The sequence below is a fragment of the Rutidosis leptorrhynchoides genome, chromosome 1, assembly GCF_046630445.1.
Source record: "Rutidosis leptorrhynchoides isolate AG116_Rl617_1_P2 chromosome 1, CSIRO_AGI_Rlap_v1, whole genome shotgun sequence".
NCBI classification, from domain to species: Eukaryota; Viridiplantae; Streptophyta; class Magnoliopsida; order Asterales; family Asteraceae; genus Rutidosis; species Rutidosis leptorrhynchoides.
The window spans coordinates 668,011,575-668,030,457 of record NC_092333.1 but is presented as its reverse complement, the minus strand read 5'-3'; positions in this window follow the sequence as shown (position 1 = coordinate 668,030,457).

Below are 18,883 nucleotides of genomic sequence, written 5' to 3'. Positions count from 1 at the left end.
AAAGGGCCATTGATAACGCCAAAATTATACATATTTGTTGTCGTTATTTCGATCCGATTTTGTATCATTTTGTTTGTAACTGTTGTACTTGTGTATTATAATAAGTTAAAATGTGTGTACAATCCGTTGCGAGTGTTGAAGCGAAGATTTATGGAAAATATTGCTGATTTTAGAAGATTCTGCGCACCTGCACCGTTTTGACCATAACTCGGTCATACGAACTCGAAAAAGAGTGAATCAGGAGCCCAGACGTCCGTAACTCGGAGATCTACAAACTCATGATGGAAAACTACTATTATTCAGAGGTAGATGTGGTGCATATGCTTTAGATGCGGTGCATCCAAGACCAAAAAATGCCGAAAGTTTTAGATGCGGGGTTTCTGATCCATGAGGCGCATCCAAGGAGTCAGATGCGGAGCATCTGTGAGGGGATGTGGCGCATCCCTTACCTGCCGATAGTTCCTGAGTGCTAAACGAGCTGGAAAACACTTGAGCCTAAAGTGATGCGGCGCATCACTAAAGGGATGCGGCGCATCCCTCTCCAGAACACTATTCTACCTAACTTTTGAGCCTATTTAATGGTGGTTATCCCTTGTACTCAAACACACATCATATATCAATAAATAGCTCGTATTAGAAAGCTCAAGAGGGGTTCTAAGGCTTGTCAAGAAGGAAGTAACACTCTTTCAACACCAAGATTGAAGCTAGTTCATCTATTTCGATTGGTATTCTTGTTTTCATTCACTTCTTGTTATGTTTACGAATTTCAAGTATATGAATTGTTGTATTGCTCGTGTTTTAATCATGTTTAGCTAAAAACCTTGTGTGTTTACTTCAATGTAAGATTTATGGCTTGGGATTGTTCTATATTTTGATGTTATAATAGTTACAAGTATGTTTTGATTGATTTATTAATCTAGTTCAACCATAAGAACCATTGTTATGCTTGCTTAGTTCATTACTTCAATTATATAGATTGCAAACCTATTAATGTGAGTTAACTAGGAAAATAATCTATACTTCAATACACCTAGTAATCTAGATGATTAGATGCATAAGCTTAAGTGATTTTGTTATGTGTTTAATTCGGTAATTGAATAAGTTCCAAAGCAACATAGTTATGAAATTACCTCAAGTGATTGTTGTAATTTAGGTTTCATGTGAGTTTAACCGGGTTGGGTCTAGTTAGTTAATCAATCTAAATCACCATGTTCTTTCAAAAGATCCATTGTTGTAACCATCCTTGTATCCTAGTTCAATTATGTAAGTTATGACTTGGTTTATGTGAGTTTATCAAAGGTCATAGCTTATACTTCAACACCTAGTGATTTAGCCACCTATATGTGAGTATAGGATGTTAATTGAATGATATCTATGATATACAATCATGTAGTTTACTTAGAGTGATCTTAGTAAACTAGGTTTTATGTGAATTCAACCACGAAAGAATCTTGTTGATTAAACATAGCTCTTAAGTTTATAGATATTGTGAAATTGATATAAACTAATTACTTGTAACTATGAAATAACCGTTTTAATTACAAAAGAACAATCCCTGTCATTTATCAAGCATAGAAGTAAACACCACCTTCTCATTCCTGTTATTTACTATATCTTGATTATTGTAGTATTAAACGAATTCCAACTTCAAATACAAATTCCCTTTTAGAATGATTAATTGTTTAAAGTCCTTGAAAACAAACTGCTCCCTGTGGTACGAACTGGTCAATGTACTTGCTAATTACTACATGATCGGGTTATAGCTGCCTGTATTATGTGTTAATTATTAAGCATATTGTCTACATTTTATAGGTCACGTCTTAACACATCAACTTTTTGGCGCCGCTGCCGGGGAGCAGTTTTGTTAAAAGATTTTAATAAACTTTGAATTATTCGATCCTTTTGTAGGAATTCAATTCCTAGAAAAGTTACTTTTTATTGTAAGCTTGTGTTTTTGCAATTGGTTTGTTTGTTGTGTTGTGATTGCAGGATAGGTATTGATGCATGAATCTACGTTCTTCCAACTCTAATTTAATTCCTTCATATCCTGAACCTGAAAGAGAACTTCACGAACGCCTAAGAGCTCAAGAAGTAGAGTCTCTTGCTCAGGGTTTAGAATCACTTTCATTAAATTCTAACTCTGAACCAGTTATTCAACCAATCATAGAGCCAGTTATTAAAGAAGAGGAAGAGATGGCTGCTACAAATCAAACGATAGATGCATTAATGAAGGCAACAAGAACAGGTCAAGGCCACGCAATTATTCAACCTACGATGACTGACGGCTTTGAAATAAAGGGTCAATTTCTCCACATGGTGACTAATACATGCCAATTCGGTGGAGCTCCAAATGAGGATGCTAACGAGCATCTTCGTAAGTTTGTAAGCATTTGCAAGCTATTCAAGATCAAGGATGTCACCGATGATATCGCATGTTTAAAAATCTTTCCATGGTCATTAAAGGATGATGCAAGAGATTGGCTAGACTCATTACCAGAAGGTTATATCGAAGATTGGAATGATATGATGGACAAGTTTTTGTCAGAGTTCTTCCCTGCTTCAAAAGCAGCAAAGTTGCAAAGTGATATAAATCACTTCAAGCAAAAGCCTAATGAGACTCTTTATGAAGCTTGGACCCGATTCAATAAAATGCTTAGGGTATGTCCTCAACACGGGTTGAATACATTCCAAAAGGTCCAGATATTCTATAAAGGAGTCAATGTGGCTACTCAAAAGGATATTGATGTTGCAGCAGGAGGTTCAATCATGAAAAAAAACACCCGAAGAAGCTCACACAATCATTGCCGATATAGCAGCACATTCTCATAATTGGCATCAAGAGATGGAGTTCTCTAGATCATCAATCGTTGCTAGTGCCGAAAGTAGTGATGAAATTGGAGTGGTGAAAGTCCATCTAGAATCCGTAAAGGGATAAATGGAGAAGATGACTAAAGAAATGCATGCTATAAAAGTAGGTTGTGAATTATGTCAAGGACCGCACCTTACTAAGGATTGCGATCGAAGTTCAATGGAGGAGCAAGCTAATTTCATTGGTTACTCAGGGAATCAAGGTTCTAATGGTTATCAAAGAGAAGGAGCTTCGGGGTCCAACAATTATAATTACCAAGGAAGAAATTCGGGTTATCAAAACAACTCGAAAATTTTTTCATGTCAAAATGGACCACCTGTGACGACCCGGAAATTTCCAACCAAATTTAAACTTGATCTTTATATTATTTTGACACGATGAGAAAAGTCTATATTGTTGAGTCATAAAATTCTTGAACTGTTTGCATGGACTCATTTAATCTTTGACTACTCCCGACGATTCAAGAACCATTATTTGTAAATAAATGTGTATACATATGAAAATAAATATAAATATATGTACAGAATATATTAAATATAATTATTTAATGATTGTAATACTCGTTGGACATTTCGATTATTATTTAGAGAAGTTTAATTCGAACTTATATGATTTTAAAATAAACGGTGATTCGAAAATGAGTTCTATAAACTTTAGGCTTATTAAAAATGTATTTAGGAACTATTTGTTAAGTTTTAACACTTTTTATATTTCACCAATAAATGAGAGGGATAGTTGATGTAATTTTTATTTAATAAATTAATGATCGAAATTTATACCAAAATGCCTGAAATAAATAAAGGAATTTAATTTAAAAAAATTGGGATTTTTCTGAATACTTTTATCCGCCACTGATTAACAACGGAGCAAGATATACTACTCGAATTAAAACTAACAACCAAATTCAACGACTACTTTACTGTTTTTCAAATTCACATGTTTTAAATTTTATTATTATATTATATTATAATTATTATTATATTATTACTTTATTTTTAATTTTAATATTATATAATATATATGTAAATGTAAGAATTCATGAGACCACTTGATTCAATGATATTTCATCCGTGAATTTAAATTAACATTCACTATTCGATTACTGTGTTACTTGAATGATTGAAAACTGTTTGTGTTTCTTTATATTCCACCATCTAATATCAATATATATATAATCACTCACTCATAGAATATATATATATATATATATATATATATATATATATATACATTATCACCTTTTCTTGTTATGTGTCAACCTCATCACCCAATTAACTAATAAACCCACTTGTCTTATTGAAATTTCATCCGTGATTGAAATATGTAGTGGGGACAAGTGATATTCAATCACCTCTTTTATATATTATATAAATATATAGTTAGATAGAACAAATATAGATACATGCACTGCACCACCACCCACATCATATTACCTCTCTCCTTCTTGTTACTTTTTCCCATCAAATTCACCACCTCAAAACCAACAGACCATTCATCTATCACCCTCCTACTCTATTCCGTTTTACTATTCGAACCAGCCTACCATCAAGATTACTAGAGTTTGAGCATGTACTGCTACCATATGGATGGCAACTTCGATTAATAACACTCATGCAAATCAATTTCATTATTTTTGATTGTTAACCGAGATCAGCACCATCGCTTAACTTCCTTTGATTAAACTTGCTGCTGCATAATTAATTGTTCTCAACCACAAAACAAACAATCACCTTCCTGTTATGTTTTAATTCGATACAACCACCTTTCAAACCACTAAGAACCATCGTCATTTCTTTTGAGGCCACTACTGTACAACCGTATAAACCATCACCATGTTCGATAGCAACCACTTCAAACACCCTAATCATCTTGTAACCGAAGAACCCTTTCAATCACCACCATCACTTTTTATTCATAGCCACCATAAAGAATGAAAGATGATGATTATGATTGATGAGTGATAATGGAAGATATGCTGTAAAGAATAAAGTGGTACAAGATCATGTTTAACTATCTAATTATTTATACAAATGAAACCCACTTGCAAGACTAAAATCCCTAATCATGTATATTAATAAAAAACTGAGATCAGATTGTGTTTGCAATCTGGGCCGAGATATTACATGGTTTTCAGATGGGCCGAAATAGTCTTGGACCACTACTTGCAAGCCCATCGTGAAACTGAAGGATGTGTCTGTTATGATAGATGATAATCATGTTGATACATGAGGGTGATGCGTGTGTTATATGATATGTAAGTTGATGATGAATGTTAGAAGTTAGAATGACGATGATGATTATATTTTACAATAAGATAGTGAATGATGATGATGTGAAATTAGGATGTTGATGTACAACGAGATAAATGATAGAGTGATGATGATGGTGATCGATGTTGAAGAAGACGATAAACCGTATGATTATGATACTGATTATGGTGATGTATGAAGTTATGTTGATAATGATGATAATCTGATGATATGATGACGAAGACGAGGTTGATGATATGTGATTTTGATGATGATGAATTATTTCTGGGTTTTGTTTAGATGATGAAGAAAAAGAATAGAAAAATTAATGAGTTAAATATATATTTAATTCGTATATTTACAGAAAAATAAAAATGGAGGAAGGGTTTAGGGTGTTAGCGGGTGAGCGAGAGGTCACGGGTTCAAGTCCGGTCTGCGACATTTTTTTTTGAAAACTCTTAAAGGTAGTACACTTATTATTATCATTGTTATTATTATTATTATTATTATTATTATTATTATTATTATTATTATTATTATTATTATTATTATTATCATTATTACTATTATTATATGTATTATTATTATTAGTATCATTATTATTATTATTTTTATTATTACTATTATTATTATTATTTTTATTATTATTATCAATATTATTATGATTATAAATATTATTATTTTTAGTACCATAATTATTATTATTATCATTATTAAGTATATTTACTAATATTATTATTATAAAATAATACAACTTTCTAATTATTATTATTAATATTATTTTATCAAAAGATTTTTAGTTATATAACACTATAGTTAATACATATAACATATCTATATTAACGTTTTGTAATAAATACTAATTACTTATTTATAGTACATAAGATAGAAATATTTAAATTAGTTATTTATGAAACATATAATTTACAAAAACAACAATTATATCATTAATAATATATAAATTTGTTCGATTACAATTATATGTGTTAATATATATATAAATGATATAGATTCGTGAATCCGAGGCTAACCCTGCATTGTTCAATATAGTCATATGTATTTTTACTACAAAATACATTAGGTGAGTTTCATTTGCTCCCTTTTTAAATGCTTTTGCAATATATATTTTTGGGACTGAGAATACATGCGCTGCTTTTATAAATGTTTTACGAAATAGACACAAGTAAGCGAAACTACATTCTATGGTTGAATGATCGAAGCCGAATATGCCCCTTTTTGCTTGGTAGTCTAAGAATTAGTAAACCAGTCTACTAATTGATGCGAATCCTAAAGATAGATCTATCGGGCCCAACAAGCCCCATCCAAAGTACCGGATGCTTTAGTACTTCGAAATTTATACCATGTCCGAAGGAGGATCCCAGAATGATGGGGATATTCTTATATGTATATTGTGAATGTCAGTTACCAGGTGTTCAATCTATATGAATGATATTTTTGTCTCTATGCATGGGACGTATGTTTATGAGAAATGGAAATATGAAATCTTGTGGTCTATTAAAATTATGAAATGATTATTTATGTTAAATTAATGAACTCACCAACCTTTTGGTTGACACTTTAAAGCATGTTTATTCTCAGGTACGAAAGAAACCTTCCGCTGTGCATTTGCTCATCTTAGAAATATTACTTGGAGTCATTCATGACATATTTCAAAAGACGTTGCATTCGAGTCGTTGAGTTCATCAAGATTATTATTAAGTCAATTATAGTAACATATATTATGAAATGGTATGCATGTTGTCAACTTTCGATGTAATAAAAGATTGTCTTTTCAAAAACGAATGCAATGTTTGTAAAATGTATCATATAGAGGTCAAGTACCTCGCGATGTAATCAACTGTTGTGAATCATTTATAATCAATATGGACTTTGTCCGGATGGATTAGGACGGGTCATTACAGTTGGTATCAGAGCGGTGGTCTTAGCGAACCAGGTCTGCATTAGTGTGTATAATTGATAATTCGTTAGGATGCATTAGTGAGTCTGGACTTCAACCGTGTCTGCATGTTAAAAGTTTGGCTTATCGTTTTTGTCGAAATCATCTGCTTATCATTCTTAGGAAATTACCTGCTCATTATTCTTAGTCTAGACACGTTTTACTGCATTGACTGCATGAATAGTGTATAGACAAAATTCATATCTTAGCGTATCGATTACTGTAGACTTTATCTGACACGTTTCCTTAATTTCCTCCGTAATCTACGGGATCTTCTGTACTATATTAGATATTCTATATAATTAGAATATTATCCGTTAACCGAAAATCATTTCATATCGAAAATCCTCTAAATGATCATAAAAGATGGATCATACACCTAGCTTGGATTCCATTAGTTCCGGAAGCAATTTCGAGATGCGTATTGAAGTAGACTCCGAAGTAAAAGAACCCAAAGTGTCTCCACCGTTTAGCTATTTTTCTTTCTGGAGGAGATGGGGGTGGGTCCGAGACTTACTCACTCGATGGAGAAATGAAGAAGGCGAGCCCTACTGCGAACCAAACTTACCTCCTAACTGTAGAGACCCGTCCTAATCCATCTGGACGAAGTCCATATCGATTACAACGATTCACAATAGTTGATTACATCGCGAGGTACTTGACCTCTATATGATACATTTTACAAACATTGCATTCGTTTTTAAAAGACAAACTTTCATTTCATCGAATGTTGACAGGCATGCATACCATTTCATAATCTATCTAACAATAATTGACTTAGTAATAATCTTGATGAACTCGACGACTTGAATGCAACGTATTTTGAAATATGTCATGAATGACTTCAAGTAATAACCCTAATACGAGCAAATGCACAGCGGAAGATTTCTTTCATACCTGAGAATAAACATGCTTTAAAGTGTCAACCAAAAGGTTGGTGAGTTCATTAGTTTACATAAATAATCATTTCATAATTTTAATAGACCACAAGATTTCATATTTCCATTTCTCATACACATACGTCCCATACATAGACACAAAAATATCATTCATATGGATTGAACACCTGGTAACCGACATTCACAATATGTATATAAGAATATCCCCATCATTCCGGGATCCTCCTTCGGACATGATATAAATTTCGAAGTACTAAAGCATCCGGCACTTTGGATGGGGCTTGTTTGGCCCGATAGATCTATCTTTAGAGTTCGCGTCAATTAGGGTGTCTGTTCCCTAATTCTTAGATTACCAGACTAAATAAAAAGGGGCATATTTGAAACGACCCGACCTAATCCATAGGGACGAATACAATAACATATGATCACATCGCGAGGCATTTGACCTCTATATGATACGTTTTATAAACATTGCATTCTTTTGAAAAGATATACCATAAATGAATATTTAAAATTCAATGTTTTCGACATCGGATAATTTCTACATATAGACAATCACCGTAAATAACAGTTTACAAGAATACTTCCGTTGACAATGCAGTCAAAATAAATACACGGTGATGATTTTGTGAATGCAATGCTTCCTCGAATAAAACATGTATGACTCCATGCACATGGTTTCTCTAACATATATTCAAACAGCGGAAGACTTCTAGGAACCTGAGAATAAACATGCTTTAAACGTCAACATAAAGTTGGTGAGATATAGGTTTAGTGCTAGCAGCGTTATAAATATAGACCACAAGATTTCATATACATAAACGTTTTAATAAAAATATTCTAAGTGGTTGAGCACTTGATAACCATACTTAACATTTAATCAACGTCGCATATTCCCTTTATTATGAAATCTCACTACACTGTACCAAGTGTAGTCACCGAAACGAAGTACTGTGCAACCGTTGAATACTGGTCGTCCAGTCTTGTTGGGGTTGTCAGGCCCGATAGATCTATTAACAGGATTCGCGTTTACAATACCACATGTAAATAGTAGTTACCAAGCTACAGGGAAGTATGCCAGTGGTACAACTCAACGTAGAATATATTTTTTTATCACTTGTGTCCATAACGTAAATCATAAAATGCATGTATTCTCATCCCGAAATATTTAGAGTTTAAAAGTGGGACTATATACTCACTTTTGCCTTGAAGGTATTTAACTCGACTTGGTCTCCGATAGATATCACAACCTAACCATATATATAATATATCAACATATTTTCTTTTCAAGTAATCGTTACATATATATATATATATATATATATATATATATATATATATATATATATATATATATATATATATATATATATATATATATATATATATATATATATATATGTATATATATATACTTATAATACTTTTAATATTTTCTTAGTCCGTAGTTAGCAGTCCGATGTTAGTGGTCCACAATTAGTTGCTCAATAAAATAAATAAAGACCCCATCGTATTCGTATTGATCAGAATTAATCTCGACCCATGGTACCATGTTGTCAAATGACGTGTTGCGTACATAAAGTACCGTGTTGTCAAATGACGTGTTGCGTACAATCATGAGGTCTTATGATTAATTTTCTCGTGTTGTTTACGGGTTGTCCTGAAATATATAAAATCAAATCATAAGTAATTATATATAAAATATCATATTAATTAGAAAAGATATGATTAATTTACTTTTTCTCCAAATATTTTCGTAACTAAACTAGCTTCGGATACCCAATCTTGTTTTAGTCGTAGTTTCTTCATTACAATTCCGTTTTTGTTGGTTCAACTTGCCACTTCCTTGGATCGAGTCAAATTTTAAGAATATAAACTGAAAATACCTTAGTTTGTATTTAAAATCACAGGTTATAGGTCAAACTTTGGTGAAACTTATGAAAGTGATCATTTTCCATCATAAAAACAACATTTAATGATCATTTTTCTAAAAATACTTACACTTTGAGTTAAACCATGAAATTTTTATGTGTTAACATATTCATAATAAATATCATTTTTACAGAACATGAACTTCCAATTCAAATTCAAGATGGTTTTTAATTATCCAACCCAAAACAGCCCCCGGTTGCACTCCGACGACGTATATTCAGTTTTTAAGGTGTTCTTTGTAAAACCAAGTTATATCTTGTTAAGTTAGCATATCATTATGATATATTACAGGTCTTGAAGTGTTTTAAAAGTTAAGTTGGAAGAATCTATTTAGTTTGCAAACAAGTTTGAAATCATTCAAACTATGTTCTTGTTGTTAAAATTTTACAACATAAAATAAGATAGCTATATAATTATGAATCGAACAAGATTATGAACAAGGTTACTACCTCAAATTACTTGGACAAAGTTAATGTAAGAGATAAGAAAAAATCTTGGAATCAAAGAGTGGTGGAGTTAGATCAAAAGGTTGGAAGTATACTTCTTCAAATGGGTGGTTATTTTGATATGTTCTTGAAAGAGTTTTCTTATGATGTTTAAGGCTTGTAATTGAAGCTAAATGATGGGGAAAATGCTTGGAGATGATCAAGTATGAAGTTAGGAGTATTTTGAGAGAGAAATGAGGGTGTAGGTATGAGAAAATGGAGTGAAGAAATGGTGTTCATTCATAAAAATGTTTTTAGTTTATAAAGAAAGAAAAGGATTCCTAATTTTGTTTTCTTACTAATAATTCATGCTACTTGACAAATCCTAGTTACCTCATATCTAGGGCAGTAATAATGTTGATTAGGATGTTGATTTGATGTGTATATACCAATATTAAATACATATAGAAGCTGGGTATGATACGGGTACATATACCCTAGATATACGTATAGAAATCTTGAGGAAACGAAATGAGAATTTAAATATAGCTATCTTTTGTGAACATACTTATATTGTTTTATGTATTTAAGTCCTTAAAAAGTGATTAAATACATTATATATACGATACATGTATAAGCATTATAGGTTATAAGTATATATATCAAAGAATGTTACGTATAGTTATCGTTTTGAAAACTTAAGTTAGTAGTTTCAAAATATACTTATAATTCATTGTCATTAGTACACAATGAGATGTTATACAATCCTTAGATCATGTTAAATATATATAAATACATATATACACAAACGTATAATTATCGTATGTTATATAGTTCGTGATATCATCGGTCAAATTGGACTGTCAAACGTTGTGTAAAACTCTTTTCAAAAACATAAGTCTCAACAATTTGGATTGCTTATCATGTTGGTAAGGTTTAATTTATGTAAATATTAATCTCATAAGTATAAAACGATTAGAAAAATCCGGGTCATTACAGTACCTACCCGTTAAATAAATTTCGTCCCGAAATTTGAATGGGATGGTCATGGCTGACAATAAGTATGTTTTCATGACGTATACGAGTTGGAAATTAGAGTTTTATTATCATCAAGTAATATTCATAAAGCAATTTGATTTTTGTGAAGAGTACGAGTGAGGCTATCACCAAAGGGTGAAATGAGTAGGTATAGATTGGTCATATCTTTTGACGTAGATAGGATTGATTTCCAAGTTCAAGAGATTTGGAGTAAAATCTTCATAATGAGATTTGATTCTTCGATAATCAAGGAAATTAGAATCCGCTTTAAATGCGATCATCTATTTTGATTGCTCTGTCGGATCTTTTACTATAAATCCACCTCCCTTCATTTCCTTACAACTCATATCTTCTATTCTTCCTCCCTCAATTCATACTTTAAAACATTTATCAGTATGCTTCATCCAGTACTGATCCTGGATATACTCTTAACTTTCATCTCTGTCATTCTTCTTTTTCATCTACTTCCGGAGGATTTTATTTATTTCTACTATTACCTTGGGGTTATAGTATTGTTAATTCTCCCGTGCTTTTACGTTGCAATACGTATTGATATACACGGTTTGTAATTTATTTGTTGTTGTCGAGCTTTATATTTTCTTTTATATTCAATAGTTCCATACTTCTGTTTCCTCTTCCCGACTTCGAGTCAAGCGAATAATGGTCCGGAATTCGTAGGTATGGTTTTTGAAATAAACATAGTTAATGTTCTAAGAAGGAAATAGTAATTGCACGAACTTGATTTGGTAAGTTACCAGAATGTCTGAAAAGATAGAATTATCAAGGAGATATGTTCTTAATATGTTTGGAGATTGGGTAGAATGTAAGAGTTGTGTAAAATGGCACATGATGACGTTATGATCTGTGAATCATTATGTTCCATTTAGAAACTCAGCGTGAATTACTGTAATATAATCACGTTGATCAAGTGTCATTATATTATACTATTTCATGCTTCAGTTTCCAACACTACTTCAAAACATTCATATTTTAAACTCGAATTTTTCAGAATTTATAAACTAACACAGTTTCTTTTATGTTGTAACGAAAATATTGTGAAGAGATAAATGATTTTTGATGAGGATAGTTGGGAATATATCTTCAGGAATATCGGAGATATTTATAATGAAAAATACGATGATATCTTAGAATATCTAAGATCAGGGAATGACGCGGAAAATCTGTCTGTGAAGGTTTAGAATAAGGAGTAAGGTTCTTACTAACGGTTTCAGCAGACACTGAATCATTTGAATCCTTTAAAGGTAGATTTCGTCATTGTGATTTGTCCATGACCTCCTTTATACTTTGCTCAATCCGTTTTCCAGTACCAAATTTTTCTTTCGAGATTTTCCAATCTATTATTCTTTATTGTCAAACTTCTGACCGTAATTGTTGTCTACTGTCTTTACCACTTTATCAGTCTTTTCCAAAACTTAATAGCACTAATTCGTAGACTGGAGCATTTTTCAAAAACTTCACATTTGAAATATGTAATTCTTGGGGATAGACGTTGTATATATATATATATAACTGCCGAAATAGAAATGCTGCGAGATTTCAAAATACCAATTGTTGATTCCGCCAAAGGGGTAACGAGTTGCTGGTACATCTGCTGATAATGTCGTGGAATATAAAAGGTTCTCTGGTAACAAAAGGGTAATCGTATGTATTACAGGTTATAATAAGGCTACTTCGAATGGAAAGTCGAGGTTGACTTGCTGAAACTGTGACAAAATTTGCTATTTTGAAAAGGAATCAAAGTTATTTTTGCTAATAAATGCTAAAAGATTTAACGCAGATACGTGTTAAATTATATCCTTGGTTTCGAGAGCTTTTCAGGTGCAAGACTGCGGGTAATGCGTGGTTGGATCATCATCTCGATTGTCCATTATTTGAAGTGTCTTCAGCAATTTCGAAGGGTTTGATCATAGATTGTAATTGTTAATATACATATGATGTTTTAGGACTTTGAATGATACAAATATTTTTCTGGGTTCCAAGAATCGAATGATGTTCTAGCATAGTTTTGAAGTCAAAGTATAGTTTTGAAAGATGTAAGAGTCCTAAGAGTGATGTCTTCTGTTAAGTCTTGACTTGGATTTCGTTTTGTCGTAATCAAATTTGGATGAGAATGGTTGTTTTGATTTCTATGAAAGAATGTATATTATTGTGAAGGTAGTGAGTATAGTTGATGATTGTTGAATCAGAGTTGAAGAATATAATCATATTAATTGTGAATTTATATATCTCTCGGGTATTACCTACCCGTTAAAAAAAATTTCACAAGTAATGTTTTGTACCAGAGAATTTTATTACAATCTTTATGAAAATATATGTACATATATATCTTCTTCAGATGTAATCATAAATTTAATAAGTCAATATAATATTAGACTCATTTGATTTTCGGTTTGAGCTAGAATAAGTAATCTCTAAAACGATTAGGAACCACATATTCTTCACAGAATATTAATGAAGTTATGGATCAATACTTCATTATTTATTCTTATATATATTTCCTTAGTGAATCATGCTGATACTCATTGAACTCTTGCTAACTTCGCAAGATATGAATGTTGTTTCCCAGTAAGCTTCGAGTACATTGAAGATGAAAGTGTAAAATCAAACATATTATTGAATAATACACTTGGTTTATTATAAAACGGAATTCATTGAATTGAAACAGGGATTGTAGTTAACGATGATTAAGTTGCTGACGAAGGACGTACATCATTGCATATCTGTAGTATGAATTTAAACGAGTAGTATCTACCCTTTTTCAATTCATACTTAATAGCTTAGTACGAAAAGATTTATTTTGGTTTCCGAATTCATATATATAAAATATTTATATAAATTCTTCAGAAGAATGAGTTAATACTTCATAACTCGTTGATGCAATATACGCGTTATTGATGATGTCCACGGTGATTCTTGAACTGGTGGAGCTTGTAATGTTAAAGTTGCTGACGATTCTAACGATGTTGACAGCACTGACTGTGTTGGTGAGGCTAAGGGTACTGCTGATGCTGTTGGTAAAACAAGTCTATCTTGTACCTTACGCATCATTCTTGTCGGGGTTTCTACTCTTCCTTTTATCATTTCTGTCCACTCATCTGATTTACGGTTAAGGCAGAAATAGGTAATCTCTATGTCTTTAGAGATTACATAATCACCACAGAATGTTTCTCCGATGAAGTTATGAATCAATACTTCATCGTTTGTTGTTGTTGGTACTTCTTGGTATCTATGGTGCGTGTGACGTTGATATCCGAGGTACGGATGGTGATATTGAGGCGTGTGATGCGGATGTGATTGTTGGTGGTGGTAATGATCCTGTTGATGTTGATGATGGTAATAACGTTGATGCTGGTGATGCTGCTGGTGCTTAGGGTATTGAGGCTTGCGATGTTGATGTTATTGACGGTACTAGTTATGCTGCTGATGCTGCTGATGGTGTTTGTAACCTTCGTACCGTATTCTCCAAAGCCACTACCCGAGTGCGAAGCTCGTTGACTTCTTCTATTACACCGAGTGATTGTCGGTTCGGACGAGCGGATAAATAAAATCTAGAATTTGATGTAGTATATAATCATGACGAGATACTCTGGAAATGAGAGAGAAAATGGTTTCTCGAACAGGTTCGCCGGTAAGTGCTTCAGGTTCATCGTCAAGAGGGCAATTTGGTGGATGGAAGGGATCACCTTCTTCTTGTCTCCAATGATTGAGGAGGCTACGAACCCATCCCCAATCCATCCAAAATAGATGACGACTGATTGGTTGATCCATTCCGGTCACACTGCTTTCGGAGCTTGAGTGGTATTCCATATCGGAATCCGAGGGACTTCAACTAGTGAAGAGTTCCATTTCGTATGATTGAATAAAGGATTTTTCGATATGAAATGATTTTCCAGCTATCGGGTGGTATTCTAATTATATAGAATATCCACATATATAGAACAAAAGATCTCGTAGATTACGGAGGGATTTACGGAATATGTTAGACAAAGTTTACAGTAACAGATACGCGTAGATATGAATTAGCAAATACGCTAAGATATGAATTTTGTCTATACACCATTCATGCAATGAATGCAGTAAGACGCGTTTAGACTTAAGATGATAAGCAGGTAATTTCCTACAGATAATAAGTAGATGATTTTTGACACAAAATGATAAGCAAAATTTTGACATGCAGACACGGTCGAAGTCCAGACTCACTAATGCAACCTAACGACTTATCAGTTAGACACACTAATGCAGACCTGGTTCGCTAAGATCACCGCTCTGATACCACATGAAACGACCCGACCTAATCCATAGGGACGAATACAATAACATATGATCACATCGCGAGGCATTTGACCTCTATATGATACGTTTTATAAACATTGCATTCTTTTGAAAAGATATACCATAAATGAATATTTAAAATTCAATGTTTTCGACATCTGATAATTTCTACATATAGATAATCACCGTAAATAACAGTTTACAAGAATACTTCCGTTGACAATGCAGTCAAAATAAATACACGGTGATGATTTTGTGAATGCAATGCTTCCTCGAATAAAACATGTATGACTCCATGCACATGGTTTCTCTAACATATATTTAAACAGCGGAAGACTTCTAGGATCCTGAGAATAAACATGCTTTAAACGTCAACATAAAGTTGGTGAGATATAGGTTTAATGCTAGCAGCATTATAAATATAGACCACAAGATTTCATATACATAAACGTTTTAATAAAAATATTCTAAGTGGTTGAGCACTTGATAACCATACTTAACATTTAATCAACGTCGCATATTCCCTTTATTATGAAATCTCACTACACTGTACCAAGTGTAGTCACCGAAACAAAGTACTGTGCAACCGTTGAATACTGGTCGTCCAGTCCGGTTGGGGTTGTCAGGCCCGATAGATCTATTAACAGGATTCGCGTTTACAATACCACATGTAAATAGTAGTTACCAAGCTACAGGGAAGTATGCCAGTGGTACAACTCAACGTAGAATATATTTTTTTATCACTTGTGTCCATAACGTAAATCATAAAATGCATGTATTCTCATCCTGAAATATTTAGAGTTTAAAAGTGGAACTATATACTCACTTTTGCCTTGAAGGTATTTAACTCGACTTGGTCTCCGATAGATATCACAACCTAACCATATATATAATATATCAACATATTTTCTTTTCAAGTAATCGTTATATATATATATATATATATATATATATATATATATATATATATATATATATATATATATATATATATATATATTATATATATATATATATACTTATAATACTTTTAATATTTTCTTAGTCCGTAGTTAGCAGTCCGATGTTAGTGGTCCACAATTAGTTGCTCAATAAAATAAATAAAGACCCCATCGTATTCGTATTGATCAGAATTAATCTCAACCCATGGTACTATGTTGTCAAATGACGTGTTGCGTACATAAAGTACCGTGTTGTCAAATGACGTGTTGCGTACAATCATGAGGTCTTATGATTAATCTTCTCGTGTTGTTTACGGGTTGTCCTGAAATATATAAAATCAAATCATAAGTAATTATATATAAAATATCATATTAATTAGAAAAGATATGATTAATTTACTTTTTCTCCAAAAGTTTTCGTAACTAAACTAGCTTCGGATACTCAATCTTGTTTTAGTCGTAGTTTCTTCATTACAATTCCGTTTTTGTTGGTTCAACTTGCCACTTCCTTGGATCGAGTCAAATTTTAAGAATATAAACTGAAAATACCTTAGTTTGTATTCGAAATCACAGGTTATAGGTCAAACTTTGGTGAAACTTATGAAAGTGATCATTTTCCATCATAAAAACAACATTTAATTATCATTTTTCTAAATATACTTACACTTTGAGTTAAACCATGAAATTTTTATGTGTTAACATATTCATAAGAAATATCATTTTTACAGAACATGAACTTCCAATTCAAAGTTCAAGATGGTTTTTAATTATCCAACCCAAAACAGTCCCCGGTTGCACTCCGACGACGTATATTCAGTTTTTAAGGTGTTCTTTGTAAAACCAAGTTATATCTTGTTAAGTTAGCATATCATTATGATATATTACAGGTCTTGAAGTGTTTTAAAAGTTAAGTTGGAAGGATCTATTTAGTTTGCAAACAAGTTTGAAATCATTCAAACTATGTTCTTGTTGTTAAAATTTTACAACATAAAATAAGATAGCTATATAATTATGAATCGAACAAGATTATGAACAAGGTTACTACCTCAAATTACTTGGACAAAGTTACTGTAAGAGATAAGAAAAAATCTTGGAATCAAAGAGTGGTGGAGTTAGATCAAAAGGTTGGAAGTATACTTCTTCAAATGGGTGGTTATTTTGATATGTTCTTGAAAGAGTTTTCTTATGGTGTTTAAGGCTTGTAATTGAAGCTAAATGATGGGGAAAATGCTTGGAGATGATCAAGTATGAAGTTAGGAGTATTTTGAGAGAGAAATGAGGGTGTAGGTATGAGAAAATGGAGTGAAGAAATGGTGTTCATTCATAAAAACGTTTTTAGTTTATAAAGAAAGAAAAGGATTCCTAATTTTGTTTTCTTACTAATAATTCATGCTACTTGAAAAATCCTAGTTACCTCATATCTAGGGCAGTAATAATGTTGATTAGGATGTTGATTTGATGTGTATATACCAATATTAAATACATATAGAAGTTGGGTATGATACGGGTACATATACCCTAGATATACGTATAGAAATCTTGAGGAAATGAAATGAGAATTTAAATATAGCTATCTTTTGTGAACATACTTATATTGTTTTATGTATTTAAGTCCTTAAAAGTGATTAAATACATTATATATACGATACATGTATAAGCATTATAGGTTATAAGTATATATATATCAAAGAATGTTACGTATAGTTATCGTTTTGAAAACTTAAGTTAGTAGTTTCAAAATATACTTATAACTCATTGTCATTAGTACACAATGAGATGTTATACAATCCTTAGATCATGTTAAATATATATAAATATATATATACACAAACGTATAATTATCGTATGTTATATAGTTCGTGATATCATCGGTCAAATTGGACTGTCAAACGTTGTGTAAAACTCTTTTCAAAAACATAAGTCTCAACAATTTGGATTGCTTATCATGTTAGCAAGGTTTAATTTATGTAAATATTAATCTCATAAGTATAAAACAATTAGAAAAATCCGGGTCATTACAATATTCGATTTCGATAATTCAACCATATAATGTAGTTTCACGTACTTGTGTCTATTTCATAAAATAGTTATAAAAACAGCGCATGTATTCTCAATCCCAAAAATGTAAAGAGTAAAAGGGAGCAAATGAAACTCACCTAATGTATTTTGTAGTAAAAATACATATGACTATATTGAACGACTGAACAATGCAAGGTTGGCCTCGGATTCACGAATCTATATCATTTGTTTATTTATTAATACACATAGTTGCAATCGATC